Here is a 22,608-nt window from a genome sequence, read left to right on the forward strand (position 1 = left end):
CAACAATATTTCAAAATTTCAAAACAAACACATAGGAAGAAGGAGAAGAAATCTAAAAAATTTATTAAAACAAAAGAAGAGACTATCCAAACTGCAAAGCAATCCAGGAAGTAATTTGTGGAAGAGCTTCAACCTTGCAACCAAATTTCTCAATCTCGGTTCCTTCTTCCAAATGGATTTTCAAATTTGCCTTCCAAAAAAAATTCCTTCCCTTCTCGTGAACTCACAGGCCATATATTCAAAAATATTTCAACCTAAACTTTTAGGTTGAAATTGTTTTCCCAACCAATCAGAATAAAGCTCTTAAAAAAATAGAGAAAACTGATTTACCTTTTCCCCATGAATAATTATTTTTCAACAAATAAACAAAACCAAAAGATAAATAGAAACGTAAAAAGGGAAAAGCTTTTTATTTATTTTTACATTTTCTATTTTGTATGAGACTTTAACTCAACATAGCATTTGCAATTTAAATAGTAAAGAATATACTTGCTTCTTTATCCAATATTTTAATACAACTTAACACAATATATTAAGAAAATTTAACCTTTTAATTCTAGCAACTTCCTCTATTTAATTAAATCAATAACTCAAGGGCATATTAAACAACTAATTACGTCAACATGAAAAATAGCATCATTCCCTTAATTTAGAAAACATTCAAAAAAAATGAAAGCATGCAAAATGAGAAATGATCAAATGATGAGTCACAAAGCAAAAAAACTAAAGCACTATGACTCGCATACCGGTCAAACGGGAAAAATGAAGGACTGAGAACACTCACATGAATGTGACTGCAGGTCAAGTTAGGGTCCAGCTACTATCTCCTCCACTCCCATCAGACAAATAAGGAATGCTCAGACTTGTGAAATTAGGTGGAGTCGATACCGTGTACCTACCTAGTACTTGTACCTGCAATGTCCTACATCAATGAACCACACATAAATATAGAAAAATATATAATCAGACACGACACGTACACCAATGAAGGAGAATCGTAACGTTCCTTATCTCACCTAAGTGAGTGAAGGAAAATCATCCCCTCACATCACATACACTTACAAACACGTAACATATAAATAACACATCAGACATATAAGGTAAAAGTATCAGTCCATGATAGTAATCCATAAAAATAACATTAATCATAAGTACTGAAATACCATATTAAAGCATAAACCACATATCCAGTTAAAGCATAAAATAACATTGTATAAAGTCTGAATAAAATATAGTAGTAATGTATCCACTGAATAGACAAGTAAAGTCAAACATAAGTACAAAAAGAGTCTGATCAAGAAGGGGTACTACATTTTCCCCCCCAAAACTAGGGTTACTCCCAGAAGCCTAAAATAGATAAGAATAAATCTTCCTCATCTTCACTGCATCCTCCAATGTCATAGAGGTCTCATCATTTGGGTCCCATATGGCCCTTACTTGGTCAATGGTATAACCCTTGAGGGTCAAATCTTGACACTGAAGAATGTGCACAAGCTCCATGGAAAGCTTCCTGTCCTTGACCTATAAAGCATTCCAATCAAGAACTTGTGTCACATTAGGATGATAAGGTTGAAGAACAGAAACATGAAAGACATCATGGATGTGAGATAGACTCGATGGCAAGGTAAGACGGTGGGCAATAGGTCCTATCCTCTCAAGGATCTCAAAAGGGCCAAGAAAATGAGGCACCAACTGAGAACCCTTTCCATAACAGATTGGACTCTTCCGTGGCACACTCTCAAGAACACATGGTCGCCAACTGAAAACTGATGATCTACTCTATGAGCATCGGTATACTTCTTCTACCTATCCTGAGCAACAACCAAATACCCACAAATCGGCTCAACCTGTTGCTCCATCTCTCAAAGCATATCTGATACTAAACTCACCCTATCCTCTAACCAATCCCAATGTATAGGAGTACAACAAGGATGACCATACAATGCCTGGAAGGGAGACATGCCTATAGAGATGTGATATCCATGGTTATAAGAAAACTCTACAAGACAAAGATACTCCTCCTAGTGTGACTAATGATCCATAACATACATGCGAAGCATGTCCTCCAAGACTTGATTCACGCACTTAGTGTGACCGTTGGTCTCTGGGTGATGAGTTGAATTGAAGTTCAAATGGGTCCCCAAAGCATGCTGAAGTGAGGTCCACAATGCTGAAGTAAATATAAGATCTCTATCAAAAATGACCCACCTTGGAATCCCATGCAACCTCACCACATCTTCCAAGAAGACTCGTGCCACCATTGTTGTTGTGTAAGAAGATTGAATAGGAACAAAATGAGAAACTTTGGTCAATCTATAAACAATGACCATGATGGCATCATGCCAATGCGAACAAATAGGAAAACCCACTATAGAATCCATGGAAATTATATCCCATTTCCAATCCGGTACCAAATTAGGCTATAAAATCCCTTTAGGGTGCTCATGCTCCGCCTTCACCCATTGACATTCTAAACACTTCAACATAAAATCAGCAATGTCACATTTCATACCAGCCCAATGGTATATCTATCTAAGGTCTACATGCATCTTCTTGACACTAGGGTGTGCCGAATAAGGTGTATGATGGGCCTCAGTCATGATCAAAGTGTGAAGACCCTCCAAAGGAGGTACATAGATCAGTCCAAGATGTCAAAGAAGACCATCTCCCTCAAGACTATATCGAGCATGTCTACACTCTGATGGCCTTCCGGACTCCATCATGGCTATAACATCCTGATACCATTTGTCCTGAGGAAGAACTCCAAGAATTCTCTCTCTCAAGTCCACTCCAAGGGACAATGCTGCAACCTCATACCACCTATGACTCAAAGCATCTACAATTATATTCTCTTTCTCCTGAACATACTGAACCTCAAAATCATACTAGCAGAGCAATTCCATCCATCTTCCCCATCGAGCATTCAAGTTTGATTGCGTGAAAATATACTACAAACTACGGTGGTCGCTATGCAGCTCAAACCGATGCCCCAACAAAAAATGTCACCATCTAACCAATGCATGCACTACAACTACCAACTCCAAATCATTAACTAGATAGTTCAACTCATGGTCCTTGAATTTTTGAAACTCATAGGCAACCACACATCCATCATGCATAAGCACTACACCTATACCTTCTAAAGAGGCATCTGTGCATAGCATAAAATCTCTGGATGGATCAAGGACTGCCAAAATCCGAGCACTAACAAGGAGCTCCTTCAAAGTACAAAAAGCTGACTCACACTGCTCTGACCAAACAAACTTCTTCCCTTTCCTCTAAAGAGAAGTAATTGGATGACCTATCCAAGAAAATTTCTAAACAAAGCAACATTAATATCTAGCGAAACCCATAAAAATTTGAACCTTTGAAACATTGATTGATGCTGGCCAATCTACAATGGTGTGGATCTTAGAAGGATCCATGAACACACCTTCTCCCAAAACCACATGACCAAGATTGTTCACCTTTGAATAGAAGAAATCACACTTCGCCAAGTTGGCATAAAGTTGATTCTCCCTCAAGCATTGCAATACCTATTGCAAGTTGCAATCATGATCTTCCATAGATCTAGAATAAATCAATATGTCATCTAAGAACACAAGAATAAAATGATCAAGATAGGTACAAAAAAACCCATAGATGAGGCTCATTAAAACTGAAGGTGCGTTTGTCAACCCAAATGGAACCACTATGAACTCATAGTGTCCATAATGAGTACAAAATGTCATTCTATGAATGTCTCCATTATGAATGCGCAACTGATGATACCCAAATTTCATATCAATCTTAGAGAACACCTTGGATCCCTTTACCCAATCAAAAAGATCATCTATACGAGGCAATGGATATCGATTCCTGATGGTTACCCTATTCAGTTGTCGGTAATCAATGCATAACCAAAGAGAACCATCCTTCTTCTTAATGAAGATAAAAGGCATACCCCAAGGAGAAATACTAGGATGAATGAACCCCTTAGCCAACAATTCCTCCATCTACAACTTCAACTCGCTCAAATCCTGAGTAGTCATCTGATATGGAGCTCTCAAAATAGGTTCCACACCAATAACCAAGTCAATGTAAAAGTCTGTCTCGCTTCAGAGGAATATTGAGAATATCCAACAAAAACACATTTACATACTCTCAAAGAATAGGATGACCGTAAAGAGAGATTTCTTGACTCTCTTCCTCATCCACATCCTCAAGAGAAACTGCAAAAAGATGACACCCTCTACACATACACTGCTTAAGTTGCATAGCAGAAATCATACGTAAGGATATCGATCTTTGAACTCCAACGATCCTCACTTTCTTGCCGTGGTCATCTAAACACTCTACTGTCTTCTGATGATAGTCTACATGAGCACTATGAGATGATAGCCAATCCATCCCAAACACAACTCCATAAGACCCCAAAGGAATCAATCTAAGGTCAACTAAAGTAACAAAGGGTCCTACGTGCAACTCACAATTGGGAATAAAGGCATCTACAAATACATGCACACTGGTAGCCAACTCTACTTGCCACCTATCCATCTTCTTATTAGACACGAGCCCACATGGCTCCATAATGGAGAAAGAAATAAAAGAATCTAGAGCACCAAAGACAAAAAGTACAGAGATAGGGATACCACACACCACACCTGCAGCATCAATCAATGTACCCTGATGCCCACTGAAAGAAAAACTCCTGATCTGCACTCCAAACTAACTGCCATGTGCATGACCACAATTTTGCTCCACTAGCCTAGCTTTGGCCATGGCTACCTCTACTGAAGCAGGCTCAAACACTCTCACTCCTCCACTAACGCGATCATTTAGACCCCTCAAGAAGTGTTGAAATAGCATCACCTCATCATTACCAATACCAGAGTACTTATTGAGCTAATAGAACTTATTTTCAAACTGATCTACTAACATACCAAACTAGCGCAAAGCATAGAACTCGTCTGCCCGAGACTATCTCCACTAGGGTGAGAGAAATTGTGTCTTGTATCTCTCTAAAAAGATCTCCCATGATATAGTGTTAATGGTCACACCAATCCTCTCCTCCTCTAGCTGCCATGAGATAGATGAAAAACTCTCAAAATGCATGATAGTGAATCTTGCCTTGGTGTTTCTAGCATATGGATACATGGAAAAACACTAATCTGAACTAATAATCTAGGTCTCTGCCTCATGACCCATACCTTTACCATCAAATTAAGGAGGATGGGACCTTATCAAGTCCCTCGTGTGACCCATGGTAGCTGGGTCTTGTTCAGCTGGGACCTCTCTCCTTCTGGGAGACATCTCTCTCTCTCCTCTAGAATCTACTGATGCGACTCCCCAACTTGAACATGGATGGGCTGATCAACCTCAGGTCTGGGGCCTAGTCTAGCTAGAACCTCCTGAAACAATTGTCGTAACTCTTCCCTTTTGGGAACCTGCTCTCTTGAATGTTGTTCATTCTGATGAACACCCTGATCCTGATCCACACTCGCTTAAGTGGGTGGTGGCGAAGGACTATGGCGGCCCAAACTATGACCACATCCCCCACCTCTGCCTCTATTGTAGCCACCAACACAACCACCTCCCTTAGCTTTCGTAGCCTTGACCTAACACTAAAAAATAGAAAAATGTTTAGATTTATGACAAGGGTAATAACAAGAGAAACACAAACACTAAGACCTACACAAAAGGCCAAGCTGGATGGGCTCCATATAAACCAGAGTACCTAGTGTTGAAACATAGGTTTTGATACCAAATGTAATGCCCTGCCAGGAACCCCAAAGGAATAACCACACATATAGGAAACTAAGGGTGAAATAATTTCCTTTTAAAAGTATATATCACATTAAGTGAATTAATTAAAACATTGCACAATAATAATACAAGTGAAAGACTTACATCAGAATTCCTAAAGGTTTACCAATGAAGAATTAAACTAAAAGTTAAATTCCACAATTACGATTAATCCAATTAACCATCATTACTCATGAACAAAACTAACCATATATAAAAACAAGATTATACCATTTAAAGATTTAAAGAGTAACAATATAATTTTCTTTTAAATTAAGCATTTACACAAATCATATAGAAAGCTGATAAATAACATCCAAATCTCAGGATTACATTGACCATAAAAATACATTGCTTCTAATAATACAGTCAAAGTTAACATATAATCAAATACAAGGTTACATAAATTCCTTGATGCAATTGACCACATAGGTCTCCAAGAACAATAAACTCCAACATGAGATAGAGTATGAGTCATGAACCAAAGGAACACCTGTGAAGCCAATCCTTGCATGAAGGTATAGACAAGATTATATGATGGGAAGTGACACTAACAACCGACCATGTGATCCCAAAATGGAATCACTCACTGTGCTAGGAGATAGAAGAGGACCCTCAAACAAGCATAAACAAGACAAGGAATGATAGTACAATATGACTCCACAATACTCCATGTGACTCAACATCACAACACACTAGTGACCCTAAAGAGAGAGTGTCATCACATGGCTTATGATGGTTACCCTAGGTAGGCCTCCATAGGTCCTAACCCCTATCCTTGGTTATCTGGGTAACCTTTCCTGAACCCTTGGCTCCATCTAAGTCTCATGCGGACCCTACCAACCCTTCGTGAAGACAAGGTGGTCGGTTTTCCATTTCAGACCTTCCCACTATATCTTGAGCCTATACAAGAACTCAACCATGTGTGGGGTACAATATCTTAATTAATTTTAAAACTACCCACCCCCTAATCAATTATTAGGTTATCACTTATTAACTGATTTTCAAGGGGTTATGATGCCAACCACTTTGGGTGCGGCCCCCACTCGAAAGCCACTCTCTCATAGGAAACTAACAAACATGCTTACTCTACAAGAACTCTATGGAAAAATAGACAACCATAACACCACTATCCAAAAATAAGTGGCCAAAAAAAAAAATTCATACTAACCCCTAGTTAACCATAACGAATCAACCACTACATGGTTAAGATAGTGAGGTCCTAGTACATTACTTGGTAAAGAGAAAAAATAAGCCACTTCAGGCTAACTGACAAGAATGAGGGATAACAACCAATTAGACCCCTTGCAAGACAAGCTAAATTCAGTAAGTCCCAATACAGTCAATCTTTGAAAAGAACAACATTATATAAACTTGCAATTTTCATCGTTTAAATTAAACAAATCATCACCATGAAAACTATGAGAAAATCAAGTCATCATTGCACTAATAGGACTAGAAATCTAACTAATCATAATAATCAATTTAATACTTCTAATTTGAACCAGAGAAAAAATCACAATGAATAGTGAACACCCCCCATTTAAAATAAAACACATTTATTCTAACCATCATTTAATTTAAAAATTTAAACCATTTTATTAAAATATTAATAAATTAATAAAAACTACTATATATATAATATATATATATATATACTACTATATATATATATAATTATTAAAGATTAATAATTAATAAAATACTAACTTAATATTTAATATTTAATTATCTACAATATTTTTATTTTTTTTGATAAAAGTGGAGAATCCACTAAAACTTATATATTACTCATAAAAATGTTTACATCGGGTTCAAAAAAGGCATACCGATAGTAATTATCCACAAATATTACTTAATAAACAAATTTGTATTAATAATATTATTTTAGTTTTTCAATATTAAAAAAAAAACAAAAAAACTTTAATTATAAAATAATAAAAGTAAAAAGCAAGAAAACTTACCATCGCAATGGGGCCCACAGCTGCTACCATGTATATGTGGTAGTAGTAGCTCCACGTGCTACCACATATATGTGGTAGCAATGGTGAATTGCTATCACATTTATGTGGTAGCAGCAAAGCCTACTACCACATACATTTTATAGCAGCTCCAACTGCTAGTACATGTATGTGGTAATGTGCTAGCAGCTTTGACTACTGAGTGTGTAACTGGGTCGAGCCTAGCTCCTCTCCACGTGACCCAAAAAAAATTAATTTAATAACTTTTATTTTTGTTTATAATTTTTCTTTTAAAACTAAAAACAGTGAACTAACTACTAGTAAATTTCATTTTTTTGCAAAAGTCTCTGTGACAAAATAGAGAGCATAAAATCAATTTTTTTTTTTTAAATTCTTTCATAAAACCAATTTCACTGAAGACCCAAGGAATTGGCAAATCTCAATTAAAATTCTGAGCAAAATATTAATGGTAATGAATAGAGAAAGAGGAAAATTTAATTCAATTTCTTCATTCATTTTTTTTAAATCACCTAGGAAGAATTTTCTTTGGAAACACAAAGAGGGCAAATTTGGTAAAATTTTGCTAAGATAACCCCCAAATTTGGACAAATCAAAATATGAAAATAACTCAGAAAATAAATTCCATCCCTACTACACAAATGGAGAAAATCATTAGAAACTAAATCTTAAGCATAAAATAGAAAACATATAGCCAAAATGGAGATTGGAGAAGCTTTCAAAAACAATTTAAAACTGAAATTACATTAAATCCCATTACAACTATTCCAAATCCCAAATCAACTTCCAACAATATTTCAAAATTTCAAAACAAACACACATGAAGAAGGAGAAGCATTCTAAACTTTTTATTGAAACAAAAGAAGACACTATCCAACCTACAAAACAATCCAGGAAGTAATTTGTGGAAGTGCTTCAACCATGCAACCAAATTTCTCAATCCTAGTTCCTTCTTCCAAATGGATTTTCCAATTTGCCTTCCAAAAAAAATTCCTTCCCTTCCCGTGAACTCATAGGCCATATATTTAAAAATATTTCAACCTAAACTTTTAGGTTTAAAATTTTTTCCCAACCAATCAGAATAAAGCTATAAAAAAAATATAGAAATCTGATTTACTTTTTTCCCATGAATAATTCTTTTTCAACAAATAAGCAAAACCAAAAGTTAAATATAAAGGTAAAAAGGGAAAAGATTTTTTATTTATTTTTACATTTTCTATTTTCCATGAGACTTTAACTCAACATGGCATTTGTAATTTAAATAGTAATGAATATACTTGCGTCTTTCACCAATATTTTATTACAACTTAACACAATATATTAAACAAATTTAACCATTTAATTCTACCAATTTCCTCTATTTAATTAAATCAATAACTCAAGGGCATATTCAACAACTAATTACACCAACACCAAAAATAGCATCATTCCCTCAATTTAGCAACCATTCAAAAAATTGAAAGCACAGAAAATGAGGAATGATCAAATGATGACTCACAAAGCGAAAAAACTAAAGCACTATGACTCAAATACCGGTCAAATGGGAAAGACGATTGACTGACAACACTCACATGAGTATGACTGTGGGTCAAGTTAGGGTCCAACCACTATCTCCTCTAGTCCCATTGTACAAATAAGGTATGCTCAGACTTGTGAAACTAGGTGGAGTTGATACCCAGTACCTACCTGGTACTTGTACCTACAATGTCTTGCTTCAATGAACCACACATGCATATAGACAGATATATAATCAGATATGGCATGCATGCCGATGAAGGAGAATCATGACATTGCCTGTCTCAAAGGAGTGAGTGAAGGAAAATCATCCCCTCTTATCTCATACACTTTTAAACATGCAACATATAATTAACACATCACACATATAAGGTAAAAGTGTCAGTCCATGATAATAATCCATAAAAATAACATTAATCATAAGTACTAAAATACAGCATGGAAGCATAAACCACATATCCAGTTAAAGCATGAAATAACATTGCATAAAGTCTGAATAAAGTATAGTAGTAATGTATCTACTGAACAGTCAATTGAAGTCAAACATAAGTAAAAAGAGAGTGTGATCGAGAAGGGGTACTACATTTATTTTGTAACTACCTTGTCATAAAAATGAAATGAATAGAGATATTCTTGTCATAGAATTAATTCGTATCTCCCATGTCATAGTATTTGCTAAAATATAATTCATTTTGTCCAAAATAAATAAATATTATATTCTCCACTTGCCATCGAATATGCTAATAATAAATTTCCTCTTCTAGAATGCGATGTGTCTTAGCCTTGCTCTTTTCTCCTGCATCATATGTGTAAATAAAAACATATGCATTAAAATAAGGATAAGTATTTATCTACTATTTTAAGTTTTAAAATTAATTTCATGCATCTAGTTAATATTATACTGAAATAGTATTATCATTGGAAATCCGATGATCGGATCTAATGCTATGGTCAGTGGACTTTGTAGTGGCGGTGCTAGTGGTTCTTTTAGGATCCTTTTAGTTTTTATTGTTGTCTTGATGGGCCTAAGGCCTGTTCTTTGTATTTATGTGATTTCTGAATAAATCTTTATGCCTTTTAAAAAAAAATAATTTGTCTATTCAAAGATGATGCAATTACTTTCATGGAAAAAACAACGAACTGACAATCAGATAAAAAAAAAGTTTAAAAACCAAAATATAAAGCTTCTAAATAGTCATTACTTTTTTGAAGGTACTATTTCTAATCATATCTCTTTATTAAGTCTTTTAAAAGAAAAATTGTAGAATTGGAGGAAATGAATAAACCACATTCAAATTGATTTTTTTTTTATCTTATTGCTTTTCTCTTAAAATTAGATTTACTTTCTATTTCTTTTAATTTATCACTAAATATTTTATAAGGCAAAATCTTCCAACCAATAATTCATCAACTAAGTTTCTTTACTCGAACCACATAAATATTAATTATTATTTTTCCTTGATAATAAATAATTAAATTATTAAATTTACTAATTTATTAAAAAGTCAATTCAAGTAATACTAATTATTTGCATGTTCAATTTTAAACAATATATTTTAATTAAATTTGCAACCTAGAAAAAATCAACCCTTTTGTTTCTTTTATCTAAATTTGCTCTATATATCAAATAATATTAAATACTCTAATTATAAATATTTCAATTTAATTATTTTCTGTAATAAATCTAGCTTTATTATTATTTTTTTAAAGTACAATAATTATAATTTTAATATATACATATATTGAATTCAAAATATTGGGCATGCAGAATAAAACAATATTAATTATTGTTTATAATATTCATAAATGTTGATATTTAAATTATTATAGCTTAAAATATATTTATATACATATTTTTTCATTTTAAATACTAATATTTATTTGGTACTATAATATTTCATTTATTTGCTTATCTTTATATGGAACTAACCAAACTACCATTTTGATTTATGTACAATAAAATAAAATAAAATTAAATTTATAATAAATAGAATTGGAAGAATAATATAAGTTTAAATATCTTTTTGTTATGTTTTCTTGATTTTTGTATCATTTTATTTTATAAAGCATATTTTTAATTAAAAAGAAAAATAGGAAATATTATATAGCAAGATATCATTACTATTTTTATTATTATTATTGTAATGTTAGAAAAAAAAAATTTGCTCAAATAAATTTCTAATTCTTACACAAAAATATTAAAATTTAATGTCGACAGAAATTTCTACAAACAAATATACTAATAGATTTATTCAGGCACTTCAGTTTTAATTTTTTCCCAGGTTAATATTTTTTGTAACATTTAATATTCTCTTCTAGTTTCTAAATGTATTTGCATTAATTAATCCTACTCAAAATACCCGAAATAAAATTTACATACATTCATATCTAACTCAACATGTAATGGATTCAAATAATCTACTTAAAAATACCAAAGGAAACTCCATGCATTCAAAGAAAATTTAATTGCATTCATATTTTATTCAAATAAATACACATATTTATTTCAACACTTTTAACAAAATGATAATACTGGCATTTGAAAATATACAAAAGAAAGAATTTGGATTCACAAAAGAGATTAAATCCTTATCTATTGAACCATGCTCCTTCTTCCAACTCCCTTTCTTCAAATTTATTCCTACAACAATTCTGATAGCAATCTCTCCTGCTCAAACATAGCACCTATATTCTATATAAATGCCATCAAAGAATCTACATCCAATATTCAACCAATATTCCATGCTCACAAAACTTCTTCTAAACTATAACTATTCATAAAAATGAAACTCTATAACATCTCTCAGAAAGGATTCTTAAAATACACCTAACATCCTCCTAGTTTCTTCAATTAATATTTGTAAAAGAATATGCTAGAAATAAAATTGTAACTCCCTTGTTGTCAATTTATTTATTTATTCCATTTTATCAAGAATTATTTTCTAACTCCCTTGTCATAAAAATGCCATGAATAGAGATATTCTTGTCATAGATTTAATTCGTAGCTCCCATGTCATAGTATTTGCTAAAATAAAATGTATTCCCTCCAAAATAAATAAATATTATATTTTCTCTAGTTGTCATAGAATATGCTAATAATAATTTTCCTCTTCTAGCATGCCATGTGTCTTGGTCTTCCTCTTCCTACACCATGTTCTTAAATAAACATATATGCATTAAAATAAGTATAAGTATTTATCTATTTTTTTAAATTTTAAAATTAAGCACTTGCATCTAGTTAATATTATAATAGAATGGTATTATCATTGGAAATATGACAGTCGGATCTAATGCTATGGCCACTAGACTTTGTAGTGGTGGTACTAGTGGTTCTTTTAGGATCCTTTTAGTTGTCGTTATTGTCTTGGTGGGCCTAAGGCCTATTCTTTGTATTTTTGTATAAATCTTTACCACTTTTTTCAAAACAAATTAATTTGTCCATTCAAAGATGATGTAATTACTTTCATGCAAAAATCAAGCAACTAGACAATCAGATAAAAAAAAATGTTTAAAACTAAAATATAAAGTTTCTAAATAGTCATTACTTTTTTGAAGGTCCTATTTCTAATCATATTGCTTTATTAAGTCTTTTAAAAGAAAATTTTTAGATTTGTATGAAATGAATAAACCACATTCATCTTATAGCTTTTCTCTTAAAATCAGATTTACTTTCTATTTCTTTTAATTTATTAGTGGATATTTCATAAATATAACTCTTCAAACCAATATTTTATCGGCTAGGTTTTCTTTACTGGAACCACATAAATATTAATTATCATATTTAATATTTTTTTTTTTAATAAAAGTGGAGAACCACTAATTTTATTAATATTTATAATTTTTATACAACCTGGTTCAAAGAGCACAGGTAGGAAAGAACCAAGCTGTGTAGGGGAAAAAGTGAGACTAGGTTAACATGTCCTAATCCTACCTTTTGACACACATTGTGGAATACGAAAGAGCCTAGAGGTATCACACAATTCGCTACTTCTTTTTGTGAAAGAGAGAGCCACGGGCTACCTATTAGGGTTTCTACTCCTTTGTTGTAATTGAAAGATAAAATGATGCAAGTTCAATTCCTAACCTTAGAGTGCAAGTATGAACTAATAACCAAACTTGCAGAATTGAAGTTAAACAATGGAAAGCTACAAAGACAAGGACAAGACAAGAATATAGATGCATACCCAGAGTTAAAATCTGAGCAAAAATGTTTGGGATGGGGGCACGAGTACCACTATCCTGATTCTGCTCTTGAAACTGCACCTGAAACTGCTATTTTGCAACCTAGAAAACTGTCGAAAATGTTGTCTGACAGAAGGACCAAGGCGCCCAGCGCCCTTGTACTAGGGACCAGGGCACCCAGCGCCCTTGTCCCAGGGACCAAGGCACCTAGCGCCCCTATCCTGGTAGGACCAGGGTGCCCCACGCCCCTGTCCTGGTCTTTTGCTTTAAAATTTGGTGTGAAGTTCTGTCTCGGTCTGCTTCTGTCGGATCTGCAACTTACGGCATTGTCCAAATCCTGAAACCTGCACTTATATCTGAAAAGGTATGGTGGGTGGCTATATAGGGTTTTGCCTTAGTCAAACCCCCGCTTTGGTGATTTCCACCTCCATGAATAGCCAAGTTGTATTGTAAAAGTAATGTGTGTGCAGACCTTGTGTGTGTGCAAGATCCTAAAATGCAAGTAGGCAAACTAGAGCAACCTAGAAAGTAAACCCTAATTGCTTGTAAATGATAATGTAAATTCTCCAAATCAAGATGTAAAGAGATCTAAAGCATGAATACAAGTGATATAATGAGGCTTATGCAAAGACATGAAAACAACATGAAATCATACCCAACCCCAAGGGAGGGGTACAAACCAATCTTCAGTCGGTGATCCCTTATTGCTCTTCAATGCCTTCAAAGCCCTAAATGGATGAATGAGATTAATGAATGCCTGATGGATGGATGTTGAATGTTGTTGAAGTCTTCAAAGATCTTCTCTTTTGGTGCATAGAAGGTCCTCTGAAACCAAAATTTGGATCCTTTCAAATGAAGAAAGAGAGCTCTTATATATGAAACCCTAGGTCTTAATTTCAACTTTTGGCTGACCTAGAGATTGAATCTCCCTCCAATTTCTTGGGGTTAAGCTTTATTTTATGATTGGATTGTGCTCCTAAAATTTCAGGAAAAATGTTCGGGACCGTGTGCACTCCGAGCGCCATGGTCCCGATAACTTTTCACCAAATTTTCAGGGCCATCGGATATGATGATTTTAGAGAGAATCCCGAAGTTACCGGTGATTTCGAGATGTTTTGACCCTCGAAATGAAGCCCCCAAGTTCTAAATAGGACCTAATTAAGGTTTTTGATTAAATGATGTATTGGAAGAATAAAATGAAAGGGGCACACTTTAATGAAAGGGCCCGACTTTATGATGTGGAAGATGGTGAAATAGAACCTTAGACCTAATTAATTTGATTAATTAAGTGCTAAAGGGGAAATGCAATGCAAAATGCAAAATGTGCCAAGGCGGGTGCTAAGCTAGCTATGAAATTGTACTGCTTTAGCAAGTGCATACAATTTACAACGTTACATTTAGCCCCCACTTTAGTATTCATATGAGTACTACGTGCATATGCAAGCTAAAGTACAGGAAAGTAAACATTATTTGAAAAAGGATATATCCATAAGTCCGTCGAACGAAGCCCCCAGTGGTATCTGTAGTACATAGTTAGGAACCATACCCTACAAAACACACGTTAGATCACAAAATCACCTAATGCTTACTAAGGAAAGTGATGAAATTTGCAAGTAGCTATATGCCCCCCCCCCTGTTTCGGCTTTCTTATTAGGGAGGTGAAACAGGGTAGCATGTTTACTTACGATAAATTGTGTGAGAGATTATTGATGATAGATGTTCACTAAAGAGGCTTCATCAGAGCACATTTTGGAACATCAAGGGAGTAAGGGAATGAAAATATGATTCCTATGCAATAAATGGTTTGAAAATCGCATCTCCCAAACTCAAGTTATGATGAAATGAGTGATAGAGGAAAATTAGGGTTTTGAAAGTAAAGGTAAAGGAATGAAAGTATATACCTCAAAAGTGACTATTGCATTTGTCACTTTGTTGATTTCTGAGTATTGTTCATTGTAGCAGAGCCCACATAGCCATCATCATGCCTTCACGATGACCGGAGTGTCCCATGAGGATGGAGATCATGCGATAGGCCATGATCAGCGATGAGCCATTGGACGAGGTAAGTTGACTGAACTTTGACTTTGACTCTCTACATTTCTATTGACTTTGAGTTTCTGTGATCGAATGCGGGCCTGGAATCTGACCCTGGGTCCCACCCAGGGCACCATGGTCCTATCAGGTTGCCATGGTCCTGAAGGGCGCCATGGTCCTTTCAGGGCGCCATGGTCCTTGTGGGGCGCCATGGTCCTTGAAGGGTGCCATAGTCCCCTCAAGGCACCATGGTCCTCTCAGGGTGCCATGGTCCCAATCAGGACTTGGCAAGGGTTAGCTTTCGATATTCGACACTTTGCATTTTTGGCATAGATGATTTTGATGATTGAGTATTGATTACACTGATGTTTTTGTATTGTAGGGTCTCCCATACATGAGAGAGCACACGGCGGGGCAGATTCTTCATAGTTTGCGAGATCAGATTCCCTGGCTGACTAAGGTAGAGAGAGATACATTATCTATAGTAGGTTTGTGGTATATGATCCTTATGCCAGCCATTTGATTCCATCTTGTGATGCTGATGGCACTTATGGAGCGATGGGATCCTGATGCATGTACATTCCAGCTTCCAGTAGGAGAGATGATGGTTACACTTGAGGATGTGTACCACATACTTTGCCTACTGATCAGAGGAGCTACCGTGACATACGCGACCGATCGGTCAGCAAAGGATCATCAGAGGGAGCAGGTATACTGCATAGGGAGAGTCATGCCGAGTGAGACGAGAGGTCACATCATTGTCAGTTGGCTCTTACATCCTACAGGAGAGGTGCCCCTCATGAGACATCTTATGATTTCCATCATTGCACTAGCCGTCTGCCCTAATGGGTGAGGTACACACATGCATGGGGGTCTCACATGGTGCATCAAGGCTATGGAGAGACATAGGAGAGTATATGGCTGGGGTCGGAGTATTCTTGAACATCTCTATCATGACCTCGAGGAGTATGTTTTTGGATAGGGTTGTAGCTTGATGACATGCACACTTCTGCAGGTGTGGATATTTGAGCACTTTACATGCACCAGGCCTGTCAGCTATCCGATGAGTGTGGCTAGCGAGCGACCTAGGGTGTTTTCTTATCTGCGAATGCACAGATGGGATGGAATGGAGAGGTAGCTAGCATGCTTACAGAGGAACCGCCTACTGAGAGGATGATACCCACATATCATAGTCCCATTCTACCTTGACCGAGTACGGAGGTAGTTTGGGCTAGAGCAGTGTGTTCCAGCCGATGTACCCAACTACACTCGACACTCACGAGTCCTTCCCAGACCCAGAGCTATAGCGAGACCTACGATAGATGATATCGAGATCACAGATATAGAGGGGTCCAATCAGGATGTGGTCACTGATTATGCCGCAGATCCCGGAGCACAGTGCAGGTATCTCTCATGGTTTGTGAGGACATACCTGGGGCCTATCTTTCCACCAGATCACCTGATAGGCCATCCAGGTCCATGGAGACATGGAGACCGAGATGAGGATCAGGGATCTAGATCGAAGGAGCCAGAGGAGGGAGAGGGTCATGAGGAGGCAGGAGATCCTGATCCACCCATAGGAGATCAGCCTAGTGCTGAGGAGGAGGGGGAAGGAGAGGAGGATGACACAGATAGAGATGATGATGAGGAGAATGAGGATGCGGATGAGGATGAGGATGATGAGGAGGAGGAGGATAGAGATGATGAGGAGGGGTCAGATGTAGCTCCCCACCATTTAGGAGATGATACCATAGCCTTGGATCCTCCTCTTATTCCCCAAAAGGCTGAACATGAGGTGATATGGAGACCTGTACCCATCGTGCACAGATCATTCGAGCGTGGAGAGCCTAGTAGTTCTCAGTCACTGATGCTACCATATCACGATCCCTACTGGCGTGAGGGAGATCCAAGTATAGTAGTTTTATATTAATTTATTAATGTTTTGATGATATAGAATGGTACTAATACAAAATCTGTTCTACTGCTATAGCTAATGTGTAGGAGTGGCATTCCTTGATCTAGCAAGTAGTGACAGATATTTCCATGACAGCATAGATCCCTAGTTCCTCATAGGTTGCTTATAGGCCTCAAGGGAACGCGGGTCGACATGATGACTTGTTTTCCCCATTTCAAGTACAGGTGGAAATATGGAGGGAGAGAGAGAGAGTTCTATTAGAGGACCTTCAGCGGGCACATCGTGATCTAGCAGCAGCTCAGGTCGAGGCTACCTCATATCGCGTGATCCTTATGGATAGGGATTGTAGGAGTTCCTCTCAAAGTCATTCACAGTCTATATCACGCTATACACCTATGGGTCCACCTTCATGGCCGGATCCGGAGGGAGCGTCTAGTCGTCACTCTCCAGCCACTAGCCCTAGGGATAGGAGATGATCTTATGATGTAGGATAGATCACATTTTGGATGTATAGTGACCTATTTTTGTATATTGATCCACATATATATATATATATATATATATATACATGCTTCTCTTTGTCTCAAACGTGTTATCTTTAATGCCTAAAATAATGTATATTTTGATTAAAGCTAATACATTTGGTAGATGTACATGTATGTTCTGAATTTTAATTTCCATGTGATTGATTTTTCAATGCTCCATGATTAAATTGATACCAGTGTGACTTAATTAAAAAAAAATTTAATCAAGTACTACATTGATGATAGAGAAGAAATATGTGTTAAGCCTAAGAATCATATAAGTAATGTGATTTAATTTAAACACAACATGATATATTTCCACTTAACACATAAAGACATTGTATAATATGCCAACATAATGGAAATGTAGAATCTTTTGCAATTTACATAGATGAATTCAAGACAAACCATAGAGTAAAGAAACACGCTTGTCAGGAACAAAGCAATATAGATTAAACAAAACATTATTTAATTCTATTTGCTCTAACAAAGATATGCTAACATATTATCCAATTTTGAAGAAGTGATAAAAAGATAAGGAATGAGGAATTAAGTATAGTATCTACGCAAGTGCATAGCATTTATAGGGTCTTTAAGAGGCGTACCGTCTACACCTACTATTTTGTAAGCACCTGATCCATAATCTTCAATAACAATATATGGTCCAAGCCAATTAGGACTAAATTTTCCCTTTTCTTTAGGTAAGGCATTCACATTGCGCTGATTCTCATAGAAAACTAAGTCACCCACTAAGAAGGAATGTTGAATAACCTTATCATTATAGCTTCGTTGTAGAGCTTTGTGATACGCTTGAATATGCTCAAGAGCATTTATACGCTATTCATCAAGCATCTCAAGCTATTGAAGTCTTTGTTCTCTATAAGAGTCATCATCTACTATACCTTTGAGAGAAACTCTAAGTGATGGAATCTCTAACTCTAAAGGCATAATAGCATCAGCACCATAAACAAGATTATAAGGGGTGGTTCCTGTAGCAATTCGTACACTCATTCGGTAAGCCCAAAGAGCATAAATTAGCTACGTACTCCAATCTTTACCATGCTTATTCATGGTTTTGCGAAGAATTTGTTCAATTATCTTATTAGATGATTCGGCTGGACCATTTGATTGAGGATAGTATGGTGTAGAAAATCAATGTTTGATATGATATTTCTCGAGGAATTTCTTCACATCCTTATTCTTAAATGATGTCCCATTATCTGAGATTATAGTGGAAGGTATCCTGAATCGAGAAATAATGTTTTCTAGAAGAAATTGACAAATCACTTCAGCAGTAGTAGAGCGAAGGGGAACAACTTCTACCCACTTTGTAAAGTAATCTGTTGCGGTTATAATGAAAGTATGTGCTTGAGATGAAGGAGGAGAGATTTTACCGATGAGATCCAACCCCCATGTAGAGAAAGGCCAAGAAGCTACATGAGAACACAGTTCTTGGGCAGGAGCATGAATCAGATTATTGTGTTGTTGACATTGATGACATTTCTTAACAAATGAAAAAGAATCCTACTGCATAGTTTGCCAATAATATCCCATACGAAGCAACCTTTGAACCAAGGATTTGCCTCCAAAATGCCCCCCACAGGCACCTGAATGTGCCTCTTCAAGAGCAATAGGGATTTCTGATTTGTTAAGACAACAAAGGAGAAGACCGTTATAACCCCTTCGGTAAAGAACATTAGAAAGAATGATATATCTAGCAGACAACTTGCAAATTATAGCCCTAGTATTCCTATTGGCGGAATCAGGAAAGGTACCATCGGTCAGGTATCTTATAATATGCGAATACCATTCATCTGAGTCTATAAAGTCACAACATGTCACCAAGCTAGAATCATCTACAATAGCTGGAGATATAAGGTTGTGAATAACAAATTTAAGATCAACCACGGGGTCCTATAAAGATACAAGAGAAGCCACACATGCCATTGCGTCCGCATGTCGATTATCTTTTCGAGGAACAGGTTCCATGGTATAAGAATCAAATTTTTGTAACAAAGGGATAGCGAGGTCTTTATATTGTGATAATTTGCCTTGTTTTGCTTGATACAGTCCTGTTACTTGTCTTATAATCAATTGAGAATCTCCATAAATATGTATGTGCTTTACATTCAGAGCCAAGGCTACCTTTATTCCTTCTATAAGAGACTAATACTCAGCAATGTTATTGGTGCATAGGAAATTGAGACGATAAGATAAGGGAATGGATTTCTTTGTAGGAGAAATTAGAACAACACCTGCCCCCGATCCCGTACGACACTTAGAGCCATCAAAGTACAACTCCCAAGTTTCATCTTTCTCTGTACAATGAATGAAGTCATCAGGAAAAGACTCAGGGTTAGGGAAGGTGAAGGGGCCTCAACTAAGTGATCAGTCAACGCTTGCCCTTTAATTGCTCTTTGTGAAACAAATTTAAGGTCAAATTTAGTTAACATCATAACCCACTTAGCTAGGTGCCCTAATAAATCAATTTTAGAGAAAAGATGCTTCAAAGGATCAAACTTTACCATGATTTGGACTTCTGAATTTAAAAGATAATGTCTCAATTTTTGAGTCGCAAACACCAAGGCCAAGCATTGTCTTTCTATCGCAGAATATTGGGTCTCATAATCAAGTAAGGTTCAACTTATGTAATAAACTGGACACTCCTTACCATCTTTATCATGTTGTGCCAATAATGCAGCAAGAGCATGAGAGGAAGTAGCTGTATAAAGAAGAAAGGGCTTAGACGGTTCGGCAAGTTGAAGGATAGGAGGATTAGCCAAATATACTTTTAAATCTTCAAATGCTTGCTAACAATCTTCGTTCCATTGAAAAGTGATATTATTTTTGAGAAGTTGAGTAAAAGGAAAAGTATGATCCGCAAGTTGAGATACAAACCTACGAATAGCTTGAATCTTTCCTTGTAAGCTTTTGAGTTGAGACACATTTCTAGGAGGTGGCATGCTGACAATAGCATCTATTTTCTTAGTGTCCACCTCAATCCCACGATGCGAAACTATGAATCCTAATAGTTTTCCACTATCCACACCAAAAACACATTTTCGGGGATTCAAGCGCATGTGATATTTATGAATTCTTTCAAAGATTTGACGAAGGATCTTAATATGATCTATACGGAGAATGGATTTGGCTAAAATATCATCAACATAATCTTCTAAAATCTTGTGCATATAATCATGAAAGATAAGGGTCATCGCTCGTTGATAAGTTGTGCCGGTGTTTTTAAGCCCAAAAGGCATCATCACCCAATAGAACGTACCCCAAGGAGTGGTGAAAGCAGTTTTGAATTGATCTTGAGGATTAATAAAGATTTGATTGTATCCTGAAAACCCGTCCATGAAGGATAACAATGCATGTCCTGTTGTAGAATCAACTATCATGTCAATGTTTGGGAGAGGGAAATCATCTTTCAAAGAAACCTTATTTAAATCTCGAAAGTCAGTACACATTCTTATTTTATTATCTAATTTAGCCACAGTGACAATATTTGAAATCCATGGGGAATAATCAATAGGGCGGATAAATCCAGCCTCCAATAATTTTTCAATCTCAGCTTTAACAAGCAAAGCTACCTTAGGATTCATTTTTTGAATCTTTTGTTTCACAGGCTTAGCATCGGGAACTAAGACAATATTATGAGTAACAATCTTAGGATCTATAATAGGCATGTCAGAATATGTCCAAGCAAAGATCTCAGGGAATTCATGCAATAAATCTGCATATTGTTTTTGTTCCTCTTCATTAAAACATTTCCCAGTTCTAATAACTTTTTCTTCATTGCAAGGATCCATCTTAACATCAATGGTGTCACTTATAAGAAGATTACTTTGTTGAGGAGTATCCTTTAACTGAGGGAATTCTTTCACAATCTCATCATTATCAATCTCTTTTCCAAAATAAGCTTCAGTGTTCAAATAATAAGGAAATCCCCTATTGTGATGATAATGAGGAAGAGTATCATATGCTCCTAAAAACTCAGCTAAAGCATCATCCATAGGAAAGACATCCAAAGCATAGGCACACGAAGGATCCCCATCAATATACTCAGGGTGTCTCATTGGTAGAGATATAGAAATAACATTAACACTAATACATGGTCTCTTAGAAGCTTTAGTGCGCTTGCAGGGATTATACCCAAGTCCAAAGGTCACATCATAAAGATTATTCTCTAGAGGAACCTTTATTCCTTGTTCATGAGCACCACAACCATTTCCATGATACCCATTCTTAGCTAGAATATGAAAACCACGACCATAATGATCAGCCATTTCAGAAAGAGAAGGTGGTTTTTCATAAGACAAAGAATCAAATCCTTCAGAATTAGAGGTGTGAGGAGAAGAAGTTTGAGAAGCGGCCACAAAATTATTGCTCATAGGTTCAGGTAAGATTGATTGATTTTTAGCCTCCTCCTTCTTTTCAACTTTAAGCTCTCTAGAAGGGACCCTATACTCACCTACAAAGGTGGGATTAAAATCAAGAGATCCCTAATCATCTTCTATGAGAACCTTCTCAGGATCAAAAACCTTCTCATGTGTAGATTCAAGTCGAGAAGAATCTTCTTCTAGAGCTTTAGACTCATCCAAAGAATTTTGATCATCAGAGAGTGAAGATTCATCGATAGGTATCTTGTTTAAAGAGTCATCACTAGAAGAGG

This window comes from Cryptomeria japonica, chromosome 9, assembly GCF_030272615.1.
Source record: "Cryptomeria japonica chromosome 9, Sugi_1.0, whole genome shotgun sequence".
NCBI lineage: Eukaryota > Viridiplantae > Streptophyta > Pinopsida > Cupressales > Cupressaceae > Cryptomeria > Cryptomeria japonica.